Consider the following 26,575-nt stretch of genomic DNA (forward strand, 5'->3'; position numbering starts at 1 on the left):
AATAATAGTAGAGGACTTTAACACCCCACTCACAGAAATGGACAGATTACCTAAGTAGATGATTAACAAGGAAACAAGGCATTGAATGACATACTGGACCAGATAGACTTCACAAATATATGCAGACATTCCATCTGTATATATTCCATATGTGTAATAGAATACACATTCTTCTTGAGTGTCCATGGAACATTCTCCAGAATAGATCACATACTGGTTCACAAATCAGGCTCAACTGGTACCAAAATATTGGGATCATTTCCTCTATGTTTTCAGACCACAATGCTTTGAAACTGGAAATCAATCACAAGAGGAAGTTTAGAAAGAACTCAAATACATGGAGACTAAAGAGCATCCTACTAAAGAATGAATGGATCAACCAGGAAATTAAAGAATTAAAAGAATTCATGGAAACAAATGAAAATGAAAGCACAATTGTTCAAAACCTTTGAAATGCATCAAAGGCGATCCCAAAAGGGAAGTATATATCAATACAAGCCTTTCTAAAAAAAAACAAGAAAGGTCTCAAATACACAACCTAACATTACAGCTAAATGAGTTGGAGAAAGAACAGCAAATAAAGCTAAACCCAGAAGGAGAAGAAAAATAATAAAGATTAGAGCAGAAATCAATGAAAGAGAAGCCAAAGGAACAGTAGAACAGATCAAGGGAACTAAGAGCTGGTTCTTTGAAAGAATTAATAGGATTGATAAATCTCTGGCCAGATTTATCAAAAAGAAAAGAGAAAGGACCCAAATAAATAAAATCATGAACGAAAGAGATGAGATTACAACCAACACTGAAGAAATACAAATAATTATAAGAACATATTATGAGCAACTCTGTGCCAACAAATTAGGCAATCTGGAAGAAATGGATGCATTCTTAGAGATGTATAAACTACCAAAATTGAAAGTCTGAACAGACCCATAAACAGCAAGGAAATTGAAGCAATAATCAAAAGCCTCCCAACAAACAAGAGTCCAGGGCTGGATGGCTTCCGAGGGGAATTCTACCAAACATTTAAAGAAGAATTAATACCTATTCTTCTGAAGCTGTTTCAAAAATAGAAATGGAAGGAAAACTTCCAAACTCTTTCGATGAGGCCAGCATTACCTTGATCCCAAAACCAGACAAAGACCCCACCAAAAAGAAGAATTACAGACTGATATCCCTGATGAACATGGACGCCAAAATTCTCACCACAATACTAGTCAATAGGATCTGACAGTGCACTAAAAGGATTATTCACCACGACCATTCCTGGGCTGCAAAGGTGGTTCAACATCTGCAAAATCAATCAATGTGATACACTACATTAATAAAAGAAAGGACAAGAATCATATAATCCTCTCAATAGATGCAGAAAAAGCATTTGACAAAGTACAGCATTCTTTCTTGATTAAAACTCTTCACAGTGTAGGGATAGAGGGAACATACCTAAATATAAAAGCCATATATGAAAAGCCCACAATGAATGTCATTCTCAATGGGGAGAAAATGAGAGCTTTTCTTCTAAGGTGAGAAACATGGCAGGGATGTCCACTATCACCACTGCTGTTCAACACAGTACTAGAAGCCCTAGCCTCAGCAATGAGACAACAAAAAGAAATAAAAGGCATCTGAATGGGCAAAGATGTCAAATATGGAAAACCCAAAGACTCCACCCCAAAATTGCTAGAACTCATACAGGAATTCAGCAAAGTGGCAGGATATAAAATCAACGCACAGAAATCAGCTGCATTTTTATACACTAACAATGAGACAGAAGTAAAAGAAATTAAGGAGCCAATCCTATTTACAATTGCAACCAAAACCATAAGATACCAAGGAATAAACCTAACCAAAGAGGCAAAGGATCTGCACTCTGAAAAATATAGAACACTCATGAAAGAAATTGAAGACACAAAGAAATGGAAAAACATTCTATGCTCATGGATTGGAAAAAGAAAGATTGTTAAAATGTCTATGTTACCTAGATCAATCTATACATTAAATGTAATCCCTATCAAAATATCATCAACTTATTTCACAGATTTGGAACAAATAATTCTAAAATTTGTATGGAACCAGAAAAGACCCTGAATAGCCAAAGGATTGTTGAAAAAGAAAACCAAAGCTGGTGGCATCACAATGCCAGACTCCAAGTTATATTACAAAGCCATAGTAAACAAAACAGTATGGTGCTGGCATAAAAATAGACACATAGCTCAATAGTAAAGAATAGAAAACCCAGAAATAAATCCACAACTGTATGGTCAATGAATCTTTGACAAAACAGGAAAGAATATCCCATGGGAAAAAAACCAGTCTCTTCAACAAATGGCGTTAGGAAAACTGGACAGCCACATGCAGAAGAATGAAACTGGACCATTTCCTCACACCATATTCAAATATAAACTCAAAATGGATGAAAGACCTAAATATGAGACAGGAATACATCAAAATCCTAGAGGAGAACACAGGCGGCAACTTCTGTGACCTCAGCCACAGAAACTTCTTGCTAGACACATCTCCAAAGGAAGGGAAACAAAAGAAAAAAGAAACTGTTGGCATTTCATCAAGATTAAAAGCTTCTGCACAGCAAACAGTCAACAAAATGAAAAAGCAAACTACAGAATGGGAGAAGACATTTGCAAATGACAGATCAGAAAACAGCTAATATCCAAAATCTATAAAGAACTCATCAAACTCAACATCCAAAGAACAAATAATCCAATCAAGAAATGGGCAAAAGACATGAAGAGACATTTCTTCAAAGAAGACATACAAATGGCCAACAGACACATGAAAAAATGCTCCACATCACTTGGCATCAGAGAAATACAAATCAAAACCACAATGAAATACCACCTCACACCAGTCAGAATGGCTAAAATTAACAAGTCAGGAAACGACAGATGTTGGTGTGGATGTGGAGAAAGGGGAATTCTTATACATTGTTGGTGGGAATGCAAGCTAGTACAGCCACTCTGGAAAACAGTAAGGAGGTTCCTCAAAAAGTTGAAAATAGAGCTACCCTACAACCCAGCAATTGCACTACTGGGCATTTACTCTAAAGATAGAAATGTAGTGATCTGAAGGGGCACTTGCACCACAATGTTTATAGCTGTAATGTCCATAATAGACAAACTATGGAAAGAACCCAGATGTCCATTGACAGATAAATGGATAAAGATATGGTGCATATATATGTATATATAAATATATACATGCCTACTAATATATATATTAGACATATATATATATTAGACTACTACTCAGTCATCAAAAAAAAAAACACGAAATCTTGACATTTGCAATGATGTGGTTAGAACTAGAGGACATTATGCTAGGTGAAATAAGTCAATCAGAGAAAGATAATTATCATATGATATCACTCATATGTAGAATTTAAGAAACAAAACAAAAAATCATATGGGAAGAGAAGAAAAAAGAAACAAGATGAAATCAGAGGGGGAGACAAACCATAAGAGACTCTAAACCATAGGAAACAAACTGAGGGTCACTGGAAGTGAGGAGGGGGGACGGGGTAACTGGGTGATGGGCATTAAGGAGGGCATGTGATGTAATGAGCCCCAGGTATTATATAAGACTGATGAATCACTGACCTCTACCTCTGAAGCCAATAATACATTATATGTTAATTAATTGAATTTAAATAAAATGTAACAATAAAGACAGCAGACATATACACACACAAATAATTATAACAGACAACAAGTAATGTATGTGTAATATAAGATTCCACACATCATGTCCAGGTGGGATTATCAGGAAGCATTTTGGATGACATTGCAGTAGCCCTTTCTTATTGAAGAGATAGGCTGAATTTCTCTCTCATTCCAAAATACTTATGGCTTCTGCATTTTGATTCAAATGAAACATGCAAATGTCTCAGGTTTGTGAGTCCTTTGTAAACATAACTTCCTGTTGGATTTCAGGAAGATTTTAAAATGACTTAAATGACTTCCTGAGTATTAAATAGCTCATGAAGAGCAAGATCTTGATGAATTATGTGTAATTAGAAACACAAATCCAAGACATGAATTTTAAAATTCCTCTAAAACATACATGCTTCAAAGCAGCAGAAGGGAAGATTAGCTCACACAAAAAAAGTGTTTTGGGGTTTTCCCACTCCTTAAACCATCACAAATTCTGTAAAAGGTCAAAGGTCTAAGAAACCATATTGCCTGTTTGTACATTTTGCCCTCAAGCTCACTTTTGGACACATTTTTAATCTTTTCAAGTCTTTAAGGCAAATGATAGCTAGACACATGCTAGAAGTTATTCCTGAAAAAGGGGCCAAGAAGCCTGCATCAAGTCCTCCCTTCCACAATCCATAATCTAATGGTTACTGTGGGATACTGGCTTCCAGAAAGTTCACTGGGCTTCTTCACCCAGTGTCCTGGTTTTGTATGTGTCTATATGGAATGGCAAAAGAAACAAGAACAGTACCACTAACAGAAAAGCAGTGTTGTAAGCCTGGAATTGTGGTCAGAAGAAGTTTCTATCACCTCTATCTCCTCCTCAAGGCAATAGTTATTGCTCTTTTTTATTCTCTATACCCTCAGGGGGGCCACTCAACACCATGCATGGTTCCCTTCCTGATCATAGCCTTGGCTTAAAGCTCCCTGAAAAAGCCTTCCTTCCCCAGTACACCAATGCCCCAGGGACAACTCAGCCTTCATAACTCTCCACATTAATTCTAGTAAATGTAGCTCTGGCTCTTCTGCTTCCTCTGTGGACCACTGTGAAGCTTTGTGAGTGCTGGCAGGCACTGTCCTCAAGCCCTCACTCCAAAGCTTGTACACCAAATAAGGAAAGGAAGATCTGATAGGAAAGACAAAAAGAGGAACAATTAAAATGTAGGGAAAGTAGTAAGACAGTACAGACGTCAAGATGTGAGTGAGAGGAAAGGAAAGAAAACAAAGAGGCTTATGTGAGGAGGAGGAGATGACACACTGCCTCCTAGGAAAATGCTCCTTTCTGCATGAGTTCTTCAGAGCCTTTGGGGATGCTCAGGAAACATTTACTGAAGCACATACCTCAATGGAAGAATTTCGGAATATTTATTCCATTTATACTAGGAAAAAAATAATCTTGCAGGGAACAAAATTGATCAAACTTTTTAGTCAACAGGCCAGCTTTTTATGGCAGGCAAGTATACATTGCAGAGAAGGATACTAAAATATATACTTTTATGATAATCAAACTATAGTATTAAGCCATCCATCTTTTTTTTTTCTTATAGTAGAAAAAATACAATGAGTTTACCATTTTTCAGGCTCTGTACTTTCTGTATTTTCACTATTAGGTACAATAATCTTATGGTCAATATCATTCTATATTCATTCTTAAAGCCAGGAAAAACAATTATATTACACATTTGCTGATCTTTGTAATTGATAGGTTTGGTAGGTTTTAGGATGTTAGTATTTATAGATTAATTGTTTTAAGGTTAATGGCATCTCTGTACTTAACATTTTGTGTGATCTCTTGAAATACTACAATAGAAATTAATCCATTCTCGTTTATCCTCAATATTTGCAATAAAACTGTTATGTTCCTGGGGGAAACCACTTTGGGCTTCTCATAAACCCCATTTAAATCCAATGAACTCGTGTCTATAAAAATGAAAGGACCAGAGAGGATTTAGAACTTACTTTGAGCTAAGTGTTTTCATATACATTTCATTTAATTCATACAGCAAACTTTTCCAGTTAGCTTTATCCTTCTTCACTTGAGAAAATGGAACCCCACATTGCAAAATAGTCACAGAACCAGTATCTGAAGTCCTATGCCTCTAATTCCAAAATATATGCCCCTTTCACTATACCCTATAACCTTGTTATACAAAACAAAGTGTACTGTTTGTCTTTTTTAGAAAAGAAGTTATACACTATGCCAAAGTAGTCTTTCTTTTCGATCTGTCCAGCAGAAGGGGGAGATGCAGTGGATGTGTTCTCTAGCCCTTCACAAGTGTTCTCTAGCCCTTTACAAGTCAACAGCTATATGCGCTTCTATAAAAAGTTAAAAGCCCTCAAGCATTAACTATTCCTTCTAAAAAGACTTCTTTTGGGATGCCTGGGTGGCTCACCAGTTGATGGTCTACCTTCATTCAGCTCAGGGAGTGATCCCAGGATCCAGGATGGAGTCCCACATTGGGCTCCTGCAGGGAGCCTGCTTCTCCCTCTGCCTATGTCTCTGCTTCTCTCTGTGTGTGTCTCTCATGAATAAATAAATAAAATCTTTTAAAAAATATATTTCTTTCATCATATTTAACACCCCTGTATAAAACTTCAACTCTATTCAGAATTCACATTAAAACATATATTTATACACAATAAAGTATTGTGACTAAAGATTATTATCACTATTTTGATTTTTGTTTATGGCTTGTTTTGGTCTCATGGGTTCTCCTTTTAAAATAGCACATTTATATTATTATATTTATTTGGTAGAAAATGAGACACAATTTTTTTAGGGGTTGTCCTGCAGTAAGGTTTCCACAGAGATTTTTGTGGAAAAAATAAGCTGCCAATAAACTGGAATACTTGTAATCCTGAACACTGCAATCTTAGATATAAATTAAGGTTCTATAAAAGATGGCTATAATGGACAACTTAATAATAATAGTGTTGTACCTTAGCTAAAAGTCCAGAAGTATAAAAGTAAGAAACACTGAGACCTAAGGAATAAATCTAGACTATTTAGATCAACTGCTCACTTTATACCATTTTCCACCTAAATTGCCTTTATATATGTAACAATTTGTAGATCTTTCTTCTTCTCCAGGGAAACCTACTTTCCTCTAACAATTCCACAAAGCTAATTACTGCTACAAAGATATATGGTGCAGAGAAAGGTACTGATCTTAACAATTCTGAAAAAAAATAAAGCATTGGAAACATTTTGTAGAAAAACTATTAGTTTGGGTCAATTTTGTGTGAGAATGTGGAAATATACTTACATGATGCAAATAGGTAAGCACTTCTGGACTGTTTAGTGTGTCAAATACTTGGAAATAGTCAGTTGCCCAGCCTTCTGAGTTGGAAGATGTACTATCCTTTGTGAGACAGAGGGTTTTTCTGCAAGTAAATAGTCTCTCAAGTGTTATAGGTGGACATATGGTTGCATTGATCTAAAAATGCTTAACGGACTTAGACATCTAGAAAGTAGGAAAATAATTAATCTGGTCAAAGGTTAATTTGTTGCACTGCAATACTTGGCACCAAGAAGTACATTCTAATCATTTTTTGGTGCCACAATTGTGTATCAAGTCCAGCAGTGGGTGTGCAGTTGATTGCACGCCAGTGGTAGGCTGCTGAGATGCTATTTTAGCTGGGGCCAGCTTGCAGTTATTATAATGATTTGACACCTCTCCCCAAATTTAGTGTCAGAAAAGTTGAAATCTCATTTCTGAGGAAGAGTATCTGAGGTATGGGGGTTGTGCTTTCTGAATATCATTTGTCTAATTTAATTTTAGAACAAAAGCCAGTTATTCCAGTTGTATTAATTTGATCCAAATGCTTATAAAGTGGTCATAATCACACACAAAGTTTCTGGAATTTGTTGTTGCTGTTCATGAGGGGCTCCCTTTGAAAAGTTATGAAGGAAAGATTATATTAATTTGTACAGATCTTGGATTCTATTACTGTTTGGTAATTTTGGGGGAGTGCCATTTCATTTCATCTTATTACATTTTTCCTCCTATTTATAAAATAGTGATAATCCACATTCATGAAACCCTGTAAATTTTCTAAGACACCATCTTCTCAGTATAATTTCCATAGTGTAAACCAGAACCTATCTTACTTGATGAAGTTCCTTTCCCTGACCTATTTTTTGGTGAGTTGTTTGACTACAAAATCAAGACTGCATTGTATCTGTTCTTTTTTCTTCTTCTGGTCCCACAGCAGGCACTCTTACATTCCTTCTTGCAACCACTTCCCACTTACCACTCAGGATATTCTGATAAAAATGCAAATCCGATTATACTCATTTCCCCTACTTTCCAAGCACCAAAGCCCTCCTCCCAAGACAGAGGCTGGGGTGATGGATGGCCTTTGTCTAATAGCTAATTGGAAAATTTCAAAAGGTAATTTCAAGCTTTAACCAGATCTTTGTGTAGCTAACTGAGTGGTCATTAAAAGGTGTATGGCTTAGTAATGGGCCATTTCTTATTCTTGGCAGGCTCAAGAAGGTACAGTTTGAAAGAAGGGGATAATAGAAAGGAAATAACACTACTTTGCATAATTATGTACTGTACTAACTCCATTGTGAGAGATGTGACCTTGTAAATTATGGAACCTTAGGGAATTATGGCCTTTCCCTTCCTATGGGGCTTGTTTGTACAGTCTCTGCCAAATAGCGTTTGTCCTATGAAGATTATGGATAAGCACATGTGGGTACACATAAGTATGTGTTCCAATAGTTAACCATTGAGCAATCAGAAAAATAGAGATTTGTATGCAACTCATCTTGGTGAGAGGAGCTCAAATTAGTACATAAAAGGGGTGTCAATGCACACCTAGATGTTTCCATGGGAGACAAAATGTCAAATATTACTATGGTTTGTCCTGCTGGACCCTAGAGTCTGGTTATAGACTGAATAGATCAGATTTAGGGAAATTGATGGGAGCAGAGGGATATATCCTGAGCTGAGAACAAAACGTGTGTGTACTGAAACTCTGTCCTGAAAGGTCACTAAAGGTTGGCAAGATGGATATTAGACGAAGGTTCTCTTGAAGAGGAAGTGGATCTGAGAACATGGATATGGAATTTGGACACCCATCCCCACATACATATTAGGTGCTTTCCTTTTGGGTTATGTAGGTAAACATATCTCCCGTGCTCTTTTAGATTTTTTTCTTTCCTACTCCATCATAATTCTCAGCCACTAAAAGAATTCTAACATATATACAGATTTAAAGGGTGGAACTATTGGGACTAATGGACAGAATGAAAGAGTAAAATGTGTCCTGCCTCATTTCTCTCTCACTAGGGCCAAATGAAGGTGCTACAGTCCATCGGGGAGTTCTGCCTAATGTCCAAGCTTCAACTGCAATGGAGTGAGCAGTAGTGAGGCAGCACAGAGAAGTGGGCTGCAATTTACAACACCGAGGAAAGTTGTATGTGGACAACTCAAAAGCCAAATCAGAAAAGTTCTCCCCTCCTACCAAATTGCAGAAGAAGTACTGCTTACTGAAGATGTCAACTACCATGTGTTGCTGATTTTTTTACTGTCCTGATTAGAGTCTTTCCATAGCTTCCTATTGCTCTGAGAAAAATGGACAAAATATTTAGAGTTGTGTACAAGGCTTTACAGGGTGGTGCTCCCACTTCCTTCCCCTCTACCTCTTCTAGATGCTCTAAAAAATCCTTTTTTCTACCTTAGAACCTTCACACTGACATGTCTTATTTCTTATTTCTCTCCTTTCAGTATACTAATTCCTTCTTAGCCTTTAGGTTCTAGACTAAAAGTAACCTCTTTGGGCAGCCCGGGTGGCTCAGCAGTTTAGCGCCACCTTCAGCCCAGGGCGTGATCCTAGAAACCTGGGATGGAGTCCCACATCAGGCTCCCTGCATAGAACCTGCTTCTCCCTCTGCCTGTGTCTCTGCCTCGCTCTGTCTCTCTCTCTTTGTGTGTCTCTCATGAATGAATAAATAAATAACATTAAAAAATGAAAAATAAAAGTAACCTCTTCTTGAAGAGGTTCCCTCTTAGAAACAGTTCTGTTGCATCCAAAGATTTAGAACTGTTGTGTTTACATTTTAGTTTTTATATGTAATTTTTAAATTTCTTCTTTGATTTTTTCATTGACCCATTCATTCTTTAGTAGCAAAGAAGACCTAAAGACACATGCAAATTGAAAGTGAGGGGATGGTTTAGGGCCGTACCACCCTGAATGCACGGGACCTCCTCTGAAAGTGAGGGTATGGAGAAACATTTATCATGCAAATGGATGCGAAAAAAATCCAAGTAGCAGTATTTATACACAGAAAATTGACTTGAAAACAAAGATACAAAGAAGGAAACTATATAATCATAAAAGGAACAATCCAACAAGAATATTTATGCACTTAACAGGAGAGCACCCAAATACATAAAGCAGCTATTAACAAACATAAAGGAAGTAATTGATAGTAACATAATAATAGTTGGGCACTTTAACACCTCACTTACATCAATGCATAGATCGTCCAATCAGAAAATCAACAAGAAAACAGTGGCTTTGAATGACATTAGACCTGATAGTGTATATATGTATATATACATTCAGAACATCCCATCCTAAAACAGAGGAATATACATTCTACTCAAGTTTATGTGGAATGTTATGTAGAATAGATAACATAAGAGGTCCTGAGTGGCTCATCAATTTAGCACCTGCCTTTGGCACAGGGCATGATCCTGGAGTCCGGGAATCGAGTCCCACATCAGGCTCCCTGCGTGGAGCCTGCTTCTCCCTCTGCCTATGTCTCTGTCTATGTCTATGTCTCTGCCTCTCTCTCTCTCTCTCTCTCTCTCTCTATCTTTGTGTCTCTCATGAATAAATAAATAAAATCTTTACAAAAAAAGAGGTCACAAAACAAGTCTCAAAAAATTCAAAAAGACTGAAGTCATACCATGCACCTTATCTGACTACAATGCTATGAACCTAGAAATCAACTACAACAAAAAGTCTGAAAAGAACACAAATACATGGAGGTTAAATAACATGCTACTAAATGATAAATGGGTGAACCAAGAAATCAAGGAGGAAATAAAAAAATACATGGAGAAAAGTGAAAATGAAAACACAATAACCCAAAATTTGGAGAACCCATCATAAGCTGTTCTAAGAGGGAAATTTATGGCAATACAGGCCTACCTCAAGAAGCAAGAAAAATCTCAAATAAACAATCTAATCTTATACCTATTGGAGCTAGAAGAAGAATAAGCAAAACCCAAAACCTGCAGAAGTAAGGAAATAATAATGATTAGACCAGAAATAAATGAAATAGAAACTAGAAAATACAACAGTAGAATAGATCAATAAAACCAGGAACTGAAAAAAAAACCCAGAAACTAGTTCTTTGAAAAAGACAACATAATTGATAAACCTTCAACCAGACTGATAAAAAAAGAAAAGAAAAAAGGGAGAGGGCTCAAATAAACAAAATCACAAAGGAAAGAGAAGAAATTAAAACTGACACCAGAAAAACAAAGGATCATAAGAGAATATTTTGAATAATTATATGCCAATAAACTGGACAACCTCAAAGAAATAGATAAATTATAGAAATATATGATTTTCCAAAAGTGAATCAGGAAGAAATAGAAAATTTTAATAGACCAATTACCAGCAATGAAGTTGAACCAGTCATCAGAAAACTCCCAACAAACAAAAGTCCAGAACCAGATGGCTTCACAGGTGAATTCTGTCAAACATTTAAAGAAGAGTTCATACCTATTCTTCTCAAACTATTCCAAAAAATAGAAGAGGAAGAAAAATTTCCAAATTCATTCCGTGAGGCCAGAAGTACCATGATACCAAAACAAGATAAAGACACCACTAAAAAAGAGAACTATAGGCCAATATCCCTGGTGAACATAGATGTAAAATCCTCAACAAAATACTAGCAAATTGAATTCAACAATACATTAAAAAGAATCAATCACCATGATCAAGTGGAATTTATCTCTGGGATGCTAGAGTGGTTCAATATTCACAAATCAATCAATGTGCTTCATCACATCAATAAGAGAAAGAATAAAAACCATACAATCATTTCAATAGAAGCTGAAAAAGCATTTGACAAAGTCCAGCATCCACCCATGATAAAAACCGTCAACAAAGTAGGTTCAGAGGGACTATACCTCAACATGATAGAGTCTTTATATGACCTACAACTAACATCATCCTCAATAGAAAAAAAAAAACTGAAACCTTTTCCCCTGAGGTCAGGAACAAGGCAAGGATGTCCACTCTCACTGCTTTTATTCAATATTGTACCTGAAGCTATAGCCACAGCAATCAGACTACAAAAAGAAATAAAAGGCATCCAAATTGTAAGAAAGAAGTAAAACTGTCACTATTTGCAGATGACATGACACTATATAGAAAACCCTAAAGACTTTACCAAAAAAGCTACTGGAACTAATAAATGAATTCAGTAAAATCACAGGATAAAAAAAATCAATGTGCAGAAACTTTTTCATTTCTACACACTAATAATGAAGCAGCAGAAAGAGAAATTAAGAAAAAAATCCCATTTATAATTGCACCAAAATAAAATAGTTCGGTATAAACTTAACCAAAGAGGTGAAAAACTATACTCTGAAAACTAAAATACTCTGAAAACTATAAAACACCGATGAAAGAAATTGAAGATGACACAAAGAAAAGGAAAGATATTCCATACTTATGGATTGGAAGAATAAATACTGGTAAAATGTCTATGCTACCCAAAGCAATCTACAGATTTAATGCAATCCCTATCAAAAGACCAACAGCATTTTTTACAGAACTAGAACAAACAATCCTATAATTTGTAAGGAACTACAAAGACCCTGAGTAATCAAAGCATCTTGAAAAAGAAAAACAAATTGGAGGTATCACAATCCCAGATTTCAACATATACCACAAAGCTGTAGTAATCAAAATAGTATGGTACCAGCACAAAAATAGATATATATATATCAATAAAACAGAACAGACAGCCCATAAATAAACCAAAAATTATATTGTCACTTAATATTTGACAAAAGAGTTAAGAATATGCAGTGGGAAAAAGACAGTCTCTTCAACAAAGTATGCTGTGAAAATTGGACAGCCACATGTGAATGAATGAAACTGGAGACCTAAATGTGAGACCTGAAACCATAAAAGTCCTAGAAGAGAGCAAAGGCAGTGTTTTTCTGTCTACATAGGCCTTGGCAACATTTTTCTAGATATGTGCTTGAGGCAAGGGAAACAAAAGCAAAAATAAACTGTTGGGACTATAATAAAACAAAAAGCTTTTGCACAGGGGCACCTGGGTGGCTCAGTGGTTGAGCATCTGGCTTTGGCTCAGGTCATGACCCTGGGGTCCTGGGATCGAGTCCCGTATCAAACTCCCTGTAGGAAGCCTGCTTCTCCTTCTGCCTATGTCTTTGCCTCTCTCTTTCTCTGTGTCTTTCATGAATAAATAAAATCTTAAAAAAAAAAAAAGCTTTTGCACAGCAAAGGAAACCATCAGCAAAATTAAAAACAAACCTACTGAATGGGGGAAGATATTTGCAAATGACATATCCAATAAATAGTTGGTACCCAATATGTATAAAGAACTTGTACAACTCAGCTCCAAAAAACCAAATAGTACAATTAAAAAATGGGCAGAAGACATGCACAGAATTTTATCCAAAAAAGATATATATGCAGCCAACAGACACATGAAAAGCAGCTCAAAATCACTAATTATCAGGGAAATGCATATAAAAACCACAATGAGATATCACATCATGCTTGTCAAAACACAAGAAATAAGTGTTGGTAAATATGTGAAGTAAAGGAACCCTTGTGCATTACTGGTAGGAATGCAGACTGGTGCAGCCACTCTGGAAAACAGTATGGAGGTTACAGAAAAAATTAAAAGTAGAACTACTCTAATTCTCTTACTGGATATTTACCCAAAGAATATGAAAACACTAATTTGAATAGGTATGTGTGTTCCTATATATTTTATAATTCCCATATATTTATTTTCTAGTATGAAGTTTAGGGGAAAATATCATACAAAGCATATTTTGTAAGAAGACTTGAGATTATTTTTTTGTATATTTTTTATTGGAGTTCGATTTGCCAACATATAGTGTGCACCCCTATATTTATTGCAGCATTACTTACAATAGTCAAATTATGGATATATAAATGTGGATATATATCCATACATATACATGTATATACATGTATATATAATATAGATATTATATAGATATCACATATTTAAAGCAAATCTATTTGAATAATGTACAGATGGTTTACTGTGAAATTTAGCACCACAAAATGAGGCATCACAGAATAATCCTTCTTGCTCTTAGTTATTTTGAACAAACAACTGTTACTATGATTTGGGGACACTGGTGCCCAAGAAAGTGACTTCAAGAGGCCCTAGAGGAGGAAAATTTCAACATGCATGAATACTTTGAATAATAGGAGAACACTGTTTTTGATGGTAGATCACATACTTGAGAATGGCTTCCTTTTGCTTAGGTTAAGATAGCTTGAAGTCAGATCTGTTGCAACATAACTGATGATGTAGCATTGTAATGTAGTTTGCCTACAATTTATGTACTTATTGATGCATAGCCACAGTGAAGGACTCTGAATTGTGATGACAGTTTTATATGTGAAAAATCTCTCAGGAAATTAAATGAGAATGCATTATCTATTCACAAGGCTTCAATTGGTGCTAAACATCCTATTCACAAATAGAATCTATAAGTCTAGTGACAAGTAAGACACTACCTGGTGTAGAAGATATTTTGAAACACGTCCACAATTGTATGGATGAAAGAAGAATGGTTAGAAACATAGGCAGTGGATTACACAAAAAATTTTGCAGTCGACTTGTGTGCCCTTAATCATGTTTCTTAATCTAAGATTCAGCTTTCCTATCTGTAACATAGAGATAATAATGGAATCTGACAGGTTTTTGGCACGGATTAAAAGAGATCATCCATTTAAAGCCCTCAGCACAGTGCCTGACACATGGTAGACATGCAAAAATGTGTAACTACTTTTATCATTATCATCATCATCATCATCATCATTATTATTACTAGTACTATGGTTTAATGGTCTAATCACCAATGCCATCATTAAAGGAACTTTTACTTTCAGGGAAAAGAAAATGAACACAGAAGGACTGTATGAGATGAAAGAAAGAATGCTAAGCATGTGAAATGGTCAACACATAGATAAAATTAAGCATGTATTGATATCAATAGTATATAATTTTCAGGGTTAAAATTCAAAATAGAATTATGTGGTTGTATGGTCAATAAATGTATAGAAGTTGTGAGTAGGGAGTGATTAATTTTAAGGTACTTGAATTATTTGGAAAGATAACATTATTGATTTACTTTAGACTTGATAAATAAGCTTATGAAAAATTCTAGGGTAATCACAAAAGAATAGAAATAGAGTATATTTTCCAATCTAGTAGAAGTGAAAAATTGGAATCTGAGGGAATAAAAGAAAAAAAAATAAAATTCAATCAATGCATAAGGAGGTAAGAAAGGAGAATTTGAAGGCATTATGCCCCTGTGTACTAGTACTAGTACAGCCAGATGGACAAGATATTCAATAAATGTTATGGGTTTTTTTGATAGAGTAGGGAAATGTTGAGTAAGTTGGCTTGGTTCTGAAGTTTAAGAATTAAATGGCTTATACAATCCATTGCATGAAAGTCAAGGCCAAACTCTGAAGATATGCCCCTGAGTGCTTCTCCTCCCACTCTTCAGTTGGACTAGATCAAATCTCTTGTATCTGCCACGAATGTCCCATGCAGTTCTACATCTATATACCTCCATTTAAGCTGTCTTCTGTGTAAAAGCCCTGATTTGACTAGACAAGTTCTATAACCTTCATGACTCAGGTCACGAGTAACTAATGTATTTTGGGGAGCCTCCCCTAAACCCATTTTATGCTATTTTTTTATAGAACCTTCCATTTTCCTTTGATACAGACCTTATCCCACAGTTGTGCATCTATTTATGTCCAGACTTTTCTATTGTTCTAGAAGTCCCTCAATCACACTGTTTTCCATTCACAGTTTTCCCGCAGAGCACCTAGGGCATTGTCTGGCACATAGGAGGTGATCAATAAATTAATGCTGATCACAATAGCCAATATTTATGAAAATGTACTATGGACCAAGTGCTATTCTCCTCATAATAACCCTAGGAGATAGGTATTATTAAAATCGTTTTGTAGGTAAAGAAACTGAAGCAAAGATGTAAGTAACTTGTCTAAGGTCACACAGTAAGTCCTGGGGCCAGGTTCAAACACTACAACATGGGTCCAGAGCCACTACTCTTAAACACAAAGAGATACCCATTATAGTAAATGATCCAAAAATTAAGAAAACAGAATCATAGAGAATTTAAGGGACAATAATATAAGCAGCAAATATTCAAAGATAGACACAGATAAATTTTAAAAATCAATGATGTTCGATGATAGTTAACAGTAGGTTCCAAGTTCTGACTCTGCCTGAGTAATTAGTAGTTCTGATCATTGTGCTATTAGCAGACTTCTTCAGGAACTCCATTAAAAGTGAAATAAATCTTTTTTTGAAAGATTTTATTTATTTATTCATGTGAGACAGAGAGAGAGAGAGGCAGAGACACAGGCAGAGGGAGAAGCAGGCTCCATGCAGGGAGCCCGATGTGGGACTCAATCCTGGTACTCTGAAATCACGCCCTGAGCCAAAGGCAGACGCTCAACTGCTGAGCCACCTGGGCATCTCAAAAGTGAAATAAATCTTAATAGAATTTTGTTTAGGTTTCAATGGAACCCCTAAATGACAGCCACAAGGGAAAATGCTTTCTTCAGGCTCCAGGTCTGTACCTGAATTGTGGCAAGTGTGTTTATTTATTTTTTAAGATTTTATTTATTTATTCATGAGAGAGAGAGGCAGAGACATAGGCAGAGGGAGAAGCAGGCTCCATGCAGGGAGCCTGATGTGGGACTTGATCCCAGGACTCCAGGATCACACCCTGTGCTGAAGGGAGGTTCTCAACCGCTGAGGTACCCAGTGTCCTGGCAAGTGTGTTTATACATATCACTTAACCTTTAATCTCTTGAACACATTATGAACTATTTGCATTAGCTTGGGTCTTTTGAGAAAAAAAATGTTGAAAGGACTACATGTTCAAGAAATGTGTTAGGAGACATGCCTATGAGAAAACGGAGAGGGGAGAGCCTGGAAGAGCCATTAGATTGCAATGCAGGTGTGCATTGCAATCTAACGGACAGAGGGAAGAAAGAAAGTTTGGTTGGAAGCATCTTAGTCTGCATTGCAGTTCTCAGAGAGTCTTCCAATACTGTAAAGGGGTCCTTGTGCCTAAGTCATCCATCAGAGGAGTCCAGCATCTTCCATGAATGTACTTGCTTTTGTACCCTTGCTATACTCAGTCATTAGCTGGGAGCAGCCCTGCCAAAAGCTGTCATTGACCGGAAGTGTGGTTTTGGAGCAGAATGCAGACAGATTTCATAGTGCAGCAGCTAGAGCTGCCAGTCAACTGAACTCCCCAGAGTAGAAGATCCAAGAGGCATTCTCACAACCACCACACTATTTAATTAGCCTACTGTCTATGAAATCGGTAGTCTTTGTTAAGTTTTGCTCTTGAGTTACAAAAGTGACTTACTAGCCCTATTTTCCTAAGCATCACAGGTTTTTAAAATTTTGGTGACAGGGAAAAATATTATAATATTTTTTAAATTCATAACACATTAAAATCAAAGGAACTGACTTTACAAAGGACAAAAGAAGCAGCAGCCTGGGTGGCTCAGCAGTTTAGCGCTGCCTTCAGCCCAGGGTGTGATCCTGGAGACCCGGGATGGAGTCCCATGTCAGGCTCCCTGCATGGAGCCTGCTTCTCTCTCTGCCTCTCTCTCTCTCTGTCTCTCTCTCTCTGTCTCTCATGAATAAATAAATAAAATCTTCTTTTAAAAAGGAAAAAAGAACCACTATTTCAGGAAATTTAATTTGTGTGGCTTTAGGTAAGTTACTTAACATATCTTTATACTATGTTGTTGGATTTCTATTTAAGTGAAATTATTAAAGGAGAATTTGCCTCTAAGTTCCTAAAGTGGAGGAGATTGGTGAGAGAATGGGTGGAGAACATTGGGAACCAAGTACTTTCATACACACCGTAAATGTCAGCACTCTGCTTCTAAACCAGACCATCTTCTGAGACTTGTCTTCATCTCCCTCTCTCTAATTCCATATTTTATTTCTTCACTATGTTATTATGCAACTATTAAATGTGGAGAACCTTCTTAGAAATACAGATAATCAATTAAGCAATATTGAAACAATATAAAATTCCGTGACCTAAAGATAATCAATCACTTAATATTTTGGTGTGATCTTTCTAATATTTTCCAAGAAAATATATATGTAACAATTAAAATCATGCTATAATTACTATTTTGCAATATAAGTTTTCATTTCTCTATTAGGAGTATTTTTCTATCGGGTAAATATGGGTATGAGTTATCATTTTTGATGGCTACATGGTATTCATACTTTGTATTGTGACTCTATAATTCTGGGGACAATTTCCTAATTTAAGACATTCAGATATTAGTTTGTATCTGGTTCTTCACTATCAATAACGCAGTAAAATATCTTTACATCTTTTTTTTTAACTTGTCTGATTAGTTCTTAAAATTAATTCCTTAAAATAGAATTGCTGGATCAAAGAGTATGAAATTTTTAACAATGTTGTGGATATAAAATACATTGAAGTTATACCTTGAGTGGTGGTCAATTATTAGCAAGAAAAAGTTGAGTTTGAACTGTAGATTTCCAATATTTTGAGGAATCCAAAGGATTTAGGGCTGCCTCATGTCAGTCCAAATAATGGTCTCTTCTTCCCTTTTTGTAGCACCAAGGAAGAATTTTTAGAACCTCAAGCAGATATGCTTCCTCTTCAGGGTAGCACTAGAATGCTAGGGAAGAATAGAGGTGTAGAAGTATCAAAGTGACCATGGGAAAAAGAGACATTTGGGGAACAGAGAAAGAGAAGAGGAGGTCTCTAAGATGCCATCTGAAGCAGATTCTGTATATAGTGAAAGATAATCCAGAGTAAATGAACATTTACACCTCCTGGATTCTGTATCTGTGACCATATAATAGATAGAGTCTTTTTCTAGTGATTGTTCCTGAGTAAGCTGTCAGACATAAAAAGCATAACAAAAGTATTACAGATTGTACAAGACACTGGCTATTTGTTCACTAATCCATGTTCTCTTGAACTTCCTGGTCACATGACTATACTACATTTCCCAGAATCCCTTGTAATTGAATTCTGGCCAATGAAATGTGGGCAGAAGTGATGTATTCTACACCATCCTGACTCCCAAATTTTCCCGTTGTTTTCTATGTTCTCCTCCTTTGTCTGATGCTGGAGCCATATGACAGAAAAAGTCATTGATAGATTATACTTCCTGCAGCTGAAGATTTGAAAGGTGTATTCTTATAGCTACCATTAGAGAAAATAGGGGAAATTTTTAGCAATGCACTAGGTCAGCAGGTGTAAATGACAGCTGCTTTGGTCAAAAAAGAAGGACACTTTCTCCATGGCCTATGCTTTAGAAACATAATGGTTAAGAACATAAACTTTGTAATCGTATGATACAGAAGCAGTTTTCGAACTAACCTTTCTTATTTAATGATCCCTGGTTCTTGGGCAACCTATTAACCTCACTAAAATTCAGTTTACTCACTGGTAAAATGGGAATATAATTAATATAACTGTTGGCAATTTGTTCCATGAAGAAAAAAATTATATACATGAACCAATTAATATAAATGGCTCAATTTAATGAAATATTTTTCTAGTTTATCTGAAGAGATCATGTGCACTAAAAATATTGTTCATGCCTTCCAGCTCCAATTTTCACCATGCAACCAGCCCATGAGGTGTCAGCATTGCAGAGGTGAGGATTGGATAGTGGCAGACAGACCTCTTAATCAGAAAGAACTGGCTAGAAGAATTAGGATTTGAACAATTAGCATGGTAACCTCACCTCTATGGGGATGGCATTGTTTAAGGAGAATGATTAGCTCTTTAACAAGACTGGCATTGACAGATTCTTCAAGTTGGGTCAGAATTATTTTTTACCCTGATACAAAAGCCCCTAACTAGCATTTTAGTAAGACCCTTCCCAGCCCAGGTGGCTTAGCGGTTTAGCGCCACCTTCAGCCCAGGGGTGATCCTGGAGACCCAGGGCTGAGTCCCACGTCAGGCTCCCTGCATGGAGCCTGCTTCTTCCTCTGCTTGTGTCTCTGCCCCCCCCCCGTGTGTGTGTGTGTGTGTGTGTGTCTCCATGAATACATGAATAAATAAATAAAATCTTTAAAATAATAAGACCCTTCCTTCCCCTTCCCATGTCTGAGCACCAGAGACAGCACTTCTTGAACCTACAGAGTACAGAAAACTGCTTCAGATAGTAGGCATTTTTAATCCTGTTACAACAATACACAGAAAAAAATTAATGGAATTAGCTATAACTCCATACATTAAGGATACATGTTATAAACTAGTCAGATATATCTGGGGGATTTTTTTTTTGCTAATATGCATTAATTCAAAGAAAACATTTAAAATACTTAATGTTTTAATTTACAAGTTTTCTTCATTAGTGTTATAGTAAGTCCACTCTATAAACATATCCACCATGCTACTAAACCTGACAGATTTTTATAAACATAATTAGCTAAGAATGCCCTTTTTGAACTTGGGTTAATTCCACCTATTAATTTACTCCCTAGAGAGTAAATCTGCCAAACGTTCTCATTACCTGTTCTTGTGAACAAGTAATTTACCCACTGGCATCCCCAGCATTCTCTCTACCATCTTTTGGCCTCTTCTCTCCCAATGATCCAGATGTGTCGCATGATAGAGGAATTTTTTTCTCTAAGCAAGACTTTTTATTAGTGTATTTTTTTTTTAAAAAAGACATATTGAGATAAAATTCACATACCACACAATCTGCCCATTGAAAATGTACGATAAATGGCATTTAGTATATTCACATAATTGTGCATCCATCACCACAATCAACTTTAGAACATTTTCATCAGTCCAAAAAAAAATCTTGTGCCCCTTAGCTGTCACCACCAGTTTCCACGTATCTCCTAACCCTAGGCAATCACTAATCTACTCTATGTATTTATAGATTTGCCAATTACTAACATTTCATATACATGGAATCACCTAAGATGTGGTCTTTTGTGACTGGCTTCTTTCACTTAGTATAAGTGGTTTCAAGGTTCATCCATGTTGTAACATGTACAAGTACTTCATTTTTTGTTACTACTTAATAATATTCAATTGTGCAGATAGACCACACTTTATTCAACCATTCATCAGTTGAGGGATATTTGAGTTGTTTCCACATTCTGGCTTTTATGAATAATTGCTGCTTTGAACATTTAAGTCCAAGTTTTTGTGTAGGATATGTTTTCATTTCTCCTAAGTATGTACCTAGGACTAGAATTGCTAAGGCATATGGTAACTCTAAGTTTAACCATTTAAGGAACTACCAGACTGCTTTCCAAAGTGGCTGAAACATTTTACATTTCAACTATCAGTGTATGAGAGTTCCAATTTCTCCAAATCCTTGCCAATGCTTGTTATTAGCTGTCTTTTGGATTAAAGCCAATCTAGTGTGTGTGAAGTGATCTCTCTTTTTTTTCTCAAAATTTTATTTAAATTCTAGTTAGTTAACATACAGTGCAATATTGGTTTCCCGAGTAGGGTTCAGTGATTCATCACTTACATATAGTACCCAGTGCTCAACATAACAAGTGCCCTCCTGAATACTCATCACCCATCTGGTGCATCTCCCATCGACCTCCCTCCATCAACCCTCAGTTTGTTCTCTATCTTTAAGAGTCTCTTATGGTTTGTTTCCCTCTCTCTTTTCCCCCTCTCCCATGATGTTCATTTGTTTTGATTCTTAAATTCCACATGAGTAATATCATGTGGTATGTGTCTTTCTCTGACTGACTTATTTCACTTAGCATAATACACTCTATCTCCATCCACATCCTTGAAAATGGCAGGATTTCATTCTTTTTGATGGTTGAGTACTATTCCATCGTGTATATATACCAATTCTTCTTTATCCATTCATCAATCAGTGGACATTTAGGTTCTTTCCATAATTTGGTTATTGAGGATAGTGCTGCTATAAACATTGGGGTGAAAGTGCCCCTATGAATCAGTATTTTTGTATCCTTTGGGTAAATACCTGGTAGTGCAATTACTGGATCATAGGGTAGTTGTATTTTCAACTTCTTGAGGTACCTTCATACTGTTTTCCAGAGTGGCTGCACCAGTTTGCATTCCCACAAACAATGCAAGAGGGTTTTCCTTTCTACACATCCTCACCAACACCTATTGTTTCCTGTGTTGTTAACTAGCCATTCTGACAGGTGTGAGGTGATATCTCATTGTGGCTTTGATTTGTATTTCCCTGATGATGAGTGATGTTGAGCATCTTTCCATGTGTCTGTTAGCTATCTGGATGTCTTCTTTTTTTTAAATTTTTTTTAAATTTTTATTTATTTATGATAGGCACACAGTGAGAGAGAGAGAGAGGCAGAGACACAGGCAGAGGGAGAAGCAGGCTCCATGCACCGGGAGCCCGACGTGGGATTCGATCCTGGGTCTCCAGGATCGCGCCCTGGGCCAAAGGCAGGCGCCAAACCGCTGCACCACCCAGGGATCCCTCTGGATGTCTTCTTTGGGAAAATGTTCATTCATGTCTTCTGCCCATCTCTCTCCTGGATTGTCTTTTGGGTATTGAGTTTGATAAGTTCTTTATAGATTTTAGATACTAACCCTTATCAGATGGGGCATTTCCAAATATCTTCTTCCATCCTGTAGGCTACTTTTGCTTTTGTTGTTTCCTTCACTGTGCAGAAGATTTTTATTTTGATGAAGTCCCAACAGTTCATTTTTGCTTTGTTTCCCTTTCCTCTGATGACACGTCTATTAAGAAGTTGCTATGACCAAGGTCATAGAGGTTGCTGCATGTGTTCTTCTCTAGGATTTTGATGGTTTCCTGTCTCACATTTAGGTATTTCATCCATTTTGAATTTATTTTTGTGTATGGGGTAAGAAAATGATCTAGTTTCATTCTTCTGTATGTTGCTGTCCAGTTTTCCCAACACCATTTATTGAAGAAACTTTTTTCCATTGGGTATTCTTTCCTGCTTTGATGAAGATTGTGGGTCCAATTATGGGTTTTCTACTCTGTTCCATTGATCTATGTGTCTGTTTTTGTGCCAATACCATACTGTTTTGATCACTACAGCTTCATAATATAGCTTGAAGTCCTGTATCATGATGCCTCCAGCTTTGCTTTTATTTTTCAGGAGTGCTATGGCTATTCACATTCTTTTGTGGTTCCATACCAATTTTAGGAGTGTTGGTTCTAGCTCTGTGAAAAATTCTGGCAGTATTTTTTTTCAAACAAGAAGTTTATTTAAACAACAAGATGCTTGACTTGAAGGGAAAACTATCTAGGATTCATCTCTTTTAGAGTAATTTATCCCTACTTAAAGACAGATTGCCCTACATGTAATAGCTACGTACAAAAAAAAGTTATAAAATTGTCCTTGGTTTTACAATGATAGATGAAAAACATTAAAATTCTCCAATCGAACAAGGTATGCAAGGATTTTTATGTTGTTCTTTTTTTTTTTTTTTTGTTCTTTTTTTGTTAAACAGTGAGAACAAAATAACTTACTGGAATACAAAGATAAGAGCTGACTGAGCATGCCACTAATGGAGAGAGGGGGTATTTTCACAGAAGCAGTATTTTTCCCCATCCCATCTCCATTTGATGTCGATCAAAACATACCATTGGCCATTTAGTTAAAAAATGCAATATGCTTGTGCACATACACAGTTACTTTATGTACAATAAAGGAATGGGGAAGGGGAAAATGAAAGAATAGAGAAAACTATACTGTAGTAGTCAGGATGTGGTGGAACCAAATTATGGCTTTCTATTTGAGAATGTCTTCTTGGTCTGGAGGAACAGAGTTCTGGAGTAAAGTAGCAGGTTCCCTTTTTAGTAGACACCTGCTGTCTGCTGCTGGAACACATCAATTGTATCTTCATCCTCCATTTCCAACTGTGTAGGTGTGTTTGTTTCATTGATTGGCTGCCCATCAAATCGGAATCTGATCTGCCTCATTGACAAACCTTGTCGTTCACAATAGGCTTTCATTAGTTTACTAAGTGGTGTATGCCTCTTAATCTTAAACTACACCACAGAACCATCCTGCCCTGCCATCTTCAAATTAATATGATCGTTGTTCTCAGTCTTCACTCCTTCCTTGGGCTTTTCATCAGCCATGGCAAGTGCCGGAGTCTCCTCAGTTGCGGCTTCACAAAAGAGGTACCAGGTCTGCACCCAACGAGCACACAAGCAGCACCAGGAGCGGCTCTAGTGGTATTTTGATAGGGATTGCATTGAATGTGTAGATTGCTTTCAGTAGTATAGACATTTTAACAATTTTTTTTTTCCAATTCATGAGCATGGAATGTTTTCCATTTCTTTGTGTCCTCCTCAATTTTTTTCATAAATATTCTATACCTTTCCGAGTACAGATCTTTTACCTCTTTGGTTAGGTTCATTCCTAGGCATCTTATGATTTTGGTACAATTGTAAATTGGATCAGTTCATTGATTTCTCTTTCTGCGCTTCATTATTGGTATATAGAAATTCAACAGATTTCTGTACATTGCTTCTATATCCTGTTACTTTGCTGAATTCATGTATTAATTCTAGTAATTTTTTGGTGGAGTTCTTTGGATTTTCTACAGACTATCATGTTGTCAGCAAAGAGTGAAAGTTTGACTTCTTCCTTGCTGATGTGGATGCCTTTATTACTTTTTGTTGTCTGTTTGCTGAGGCTGACGTCCAGGACTGTTAAGTAGCAATAGTGAGACTGGATATCCCTGTCTCATTCCTGACCATAGAGTAAAAGTTCTCAGTTTTTCCCCATTGAGGATGATTTTAGCTGTGTATTTTTCATGGATGGCCTTTATTATGTTGAGGTGTGTTTGATGAGTTTTTTTTTTTAATCAAAATGGATGTTGTAGTTTGTCAAATGCTTTTTCTGCATCTATCAAGAAGATTGTATGGTTCTTATTCTTTCTTTTATTAATGGGGTGTCCTGTGTTAATTGATTTGCAAATATTGAACCACCCCTGAAGCCCAGGAATAAATTTCACTTGATTGTGGTGAATAATTTTTTTTAATGTACTGTTGGATTTGATTTGCTAGTATCTTGTTGAGAATTTTTGCATCCATGTTCATCATGTATATTTGCCTATAATTCTCCTTCTTAGTAGGGTCTTTACCTGGTTTTGGAATCAAGATAATGCTGGCTGAATAGAAGGGGTTTCAAAGTTTTCCTTCCATTTCTATTTTTTGGAACAGTTTGAGAAGGATAGGTATTAATTCTTCTTTAAATGTCTGGTAGAATTTCCCTGGGAAGCCCTCTGGTCCTGGGCTTTTGTTTGTTGCAAGATTTTTGATTAGTGATTCAGTTTCTTTGCTGGTTTTAGGTCTGTTCAAATTTTCTATTTCTTCCTATTTCACTATTTGAGTGTTGGCAATTGGTACGTTTCTAGGAATTTGTCCATTTATTCCAGATTGCCATTTATTGGCATATTGTTTTTCATAATATTCTCTTACAGTTGTATTCTGTGCTATTGGTTGTGATCCCTCCTCTTTCATTCATGATTTTATTTATTTGGGACATTTTTCTTTTTGGTAAGTCTGGCTAGGGGTTTATTAATTATATAAATTCTTTCAAAGAATCAGCTTTTAGTTTCCTTGATCAGTTCTAATGTTTTTTTCCTATATTATTTCTGCTCTAATCTTTATTATTTCCATCTTGCTGGCTATAGACTTTATTTGCTGATCCTTTTCTAGCTTCTTTAAGTATAAGGTTAGGTTGTATATTTGAGACTTTTCTTGTTTCTTGAAGTAGGCCTGATTTACAATATACTTCCCTTTTAGAATTGCCTTTGCTGTATCCCAAATGTTTTGGACTGTCATATTTTCATTTTCATTTGCTTCCATGTATTTTTTATATCTTCTTTGATTTCCTGGCTAACTCATTCATTTGCTAGTAGCATGTTGTTTAAGCTCCAGGTATTTGTGGTCTCTCCAAGTTATTTCTTGTGGTTGACTTCAAGTTTCATAGTATGCTGGTCTAAAAACATGCATGGTATGATCTCAGTCTTTTTGTATTTGTTGAGGCCTGATTTGTGACCCAGTATATTCTGGAGAATGTCCCATGTGCACTTGAAAAGAATGTGTATTCTGCTGCTTTAGGATGAAATGTTCTGAATATATCTATTAAGTTCATCTGGTCTAGTATGTCTTTCAAAGCCATTGTTTCCTTACTGATATTCTGCTTAGATGATTTGCCCATTTATGTAAGTGGGGTGTTAAAGTCTCCTACTATTATTGTATTATTATCAAAGAGTTTCCTCAAGTTTGTTATTAATTGATTTATATATTTGGCTGCTCCCAAGTTAGGGGCATAAATACTTACAATTGTTAGATTTTCTTAAGGGATAGATCCCGTAATTATGATATAGTTCCCTTCTTCTTCTCTTGTTACAGTGTTTGGTTTGAAATCTAGTTTGTCTGATCTAAGTATGTCTGATCCTGTTTTCTTCTGATACTCATTAGCATGATAGATGGTTCTCCATCCCTTCACTTTCAGCCTCCAGGTATCTTTAGGTCTAAAATGAATCTTTTGTGGGTAGTAAATA

At 36.2% G+C, this 26,575-nt stretch overlaps 1 long non-coding RNA gene and 1 pseudogene across 1 annotated transcript in view; both read right to left on the reverse strand.

Moving 5' to 3' along the window:
- The window catches only part of LOC119868168, a 207,633-nt gene that overhangs the window by 45,184 nt on the left and 135,874 nt on the right, over nt 1–26,575 (reverse strand). The window lies entirely within an intron of this gene.
- Nucleotides 23,488–24,137, reverse strand: LOC119868167 (annotated as a pseudogene).

This window comes from Canis lupus, chromosome X (genome assembly GCF_011100685.1).
Source record: "Canis lupus familiaris isolate Mischka breed German Shepherd chromosome X, alternate assembly UU_Cfam_GSD_1.0, whole genome shotgun sequence".
NCBI classification, from domain to species: Eukaryota; Metazoa; Chordata; class Mammalia; order Carnivora; family Canidae; genus Canis; species Canis lupus.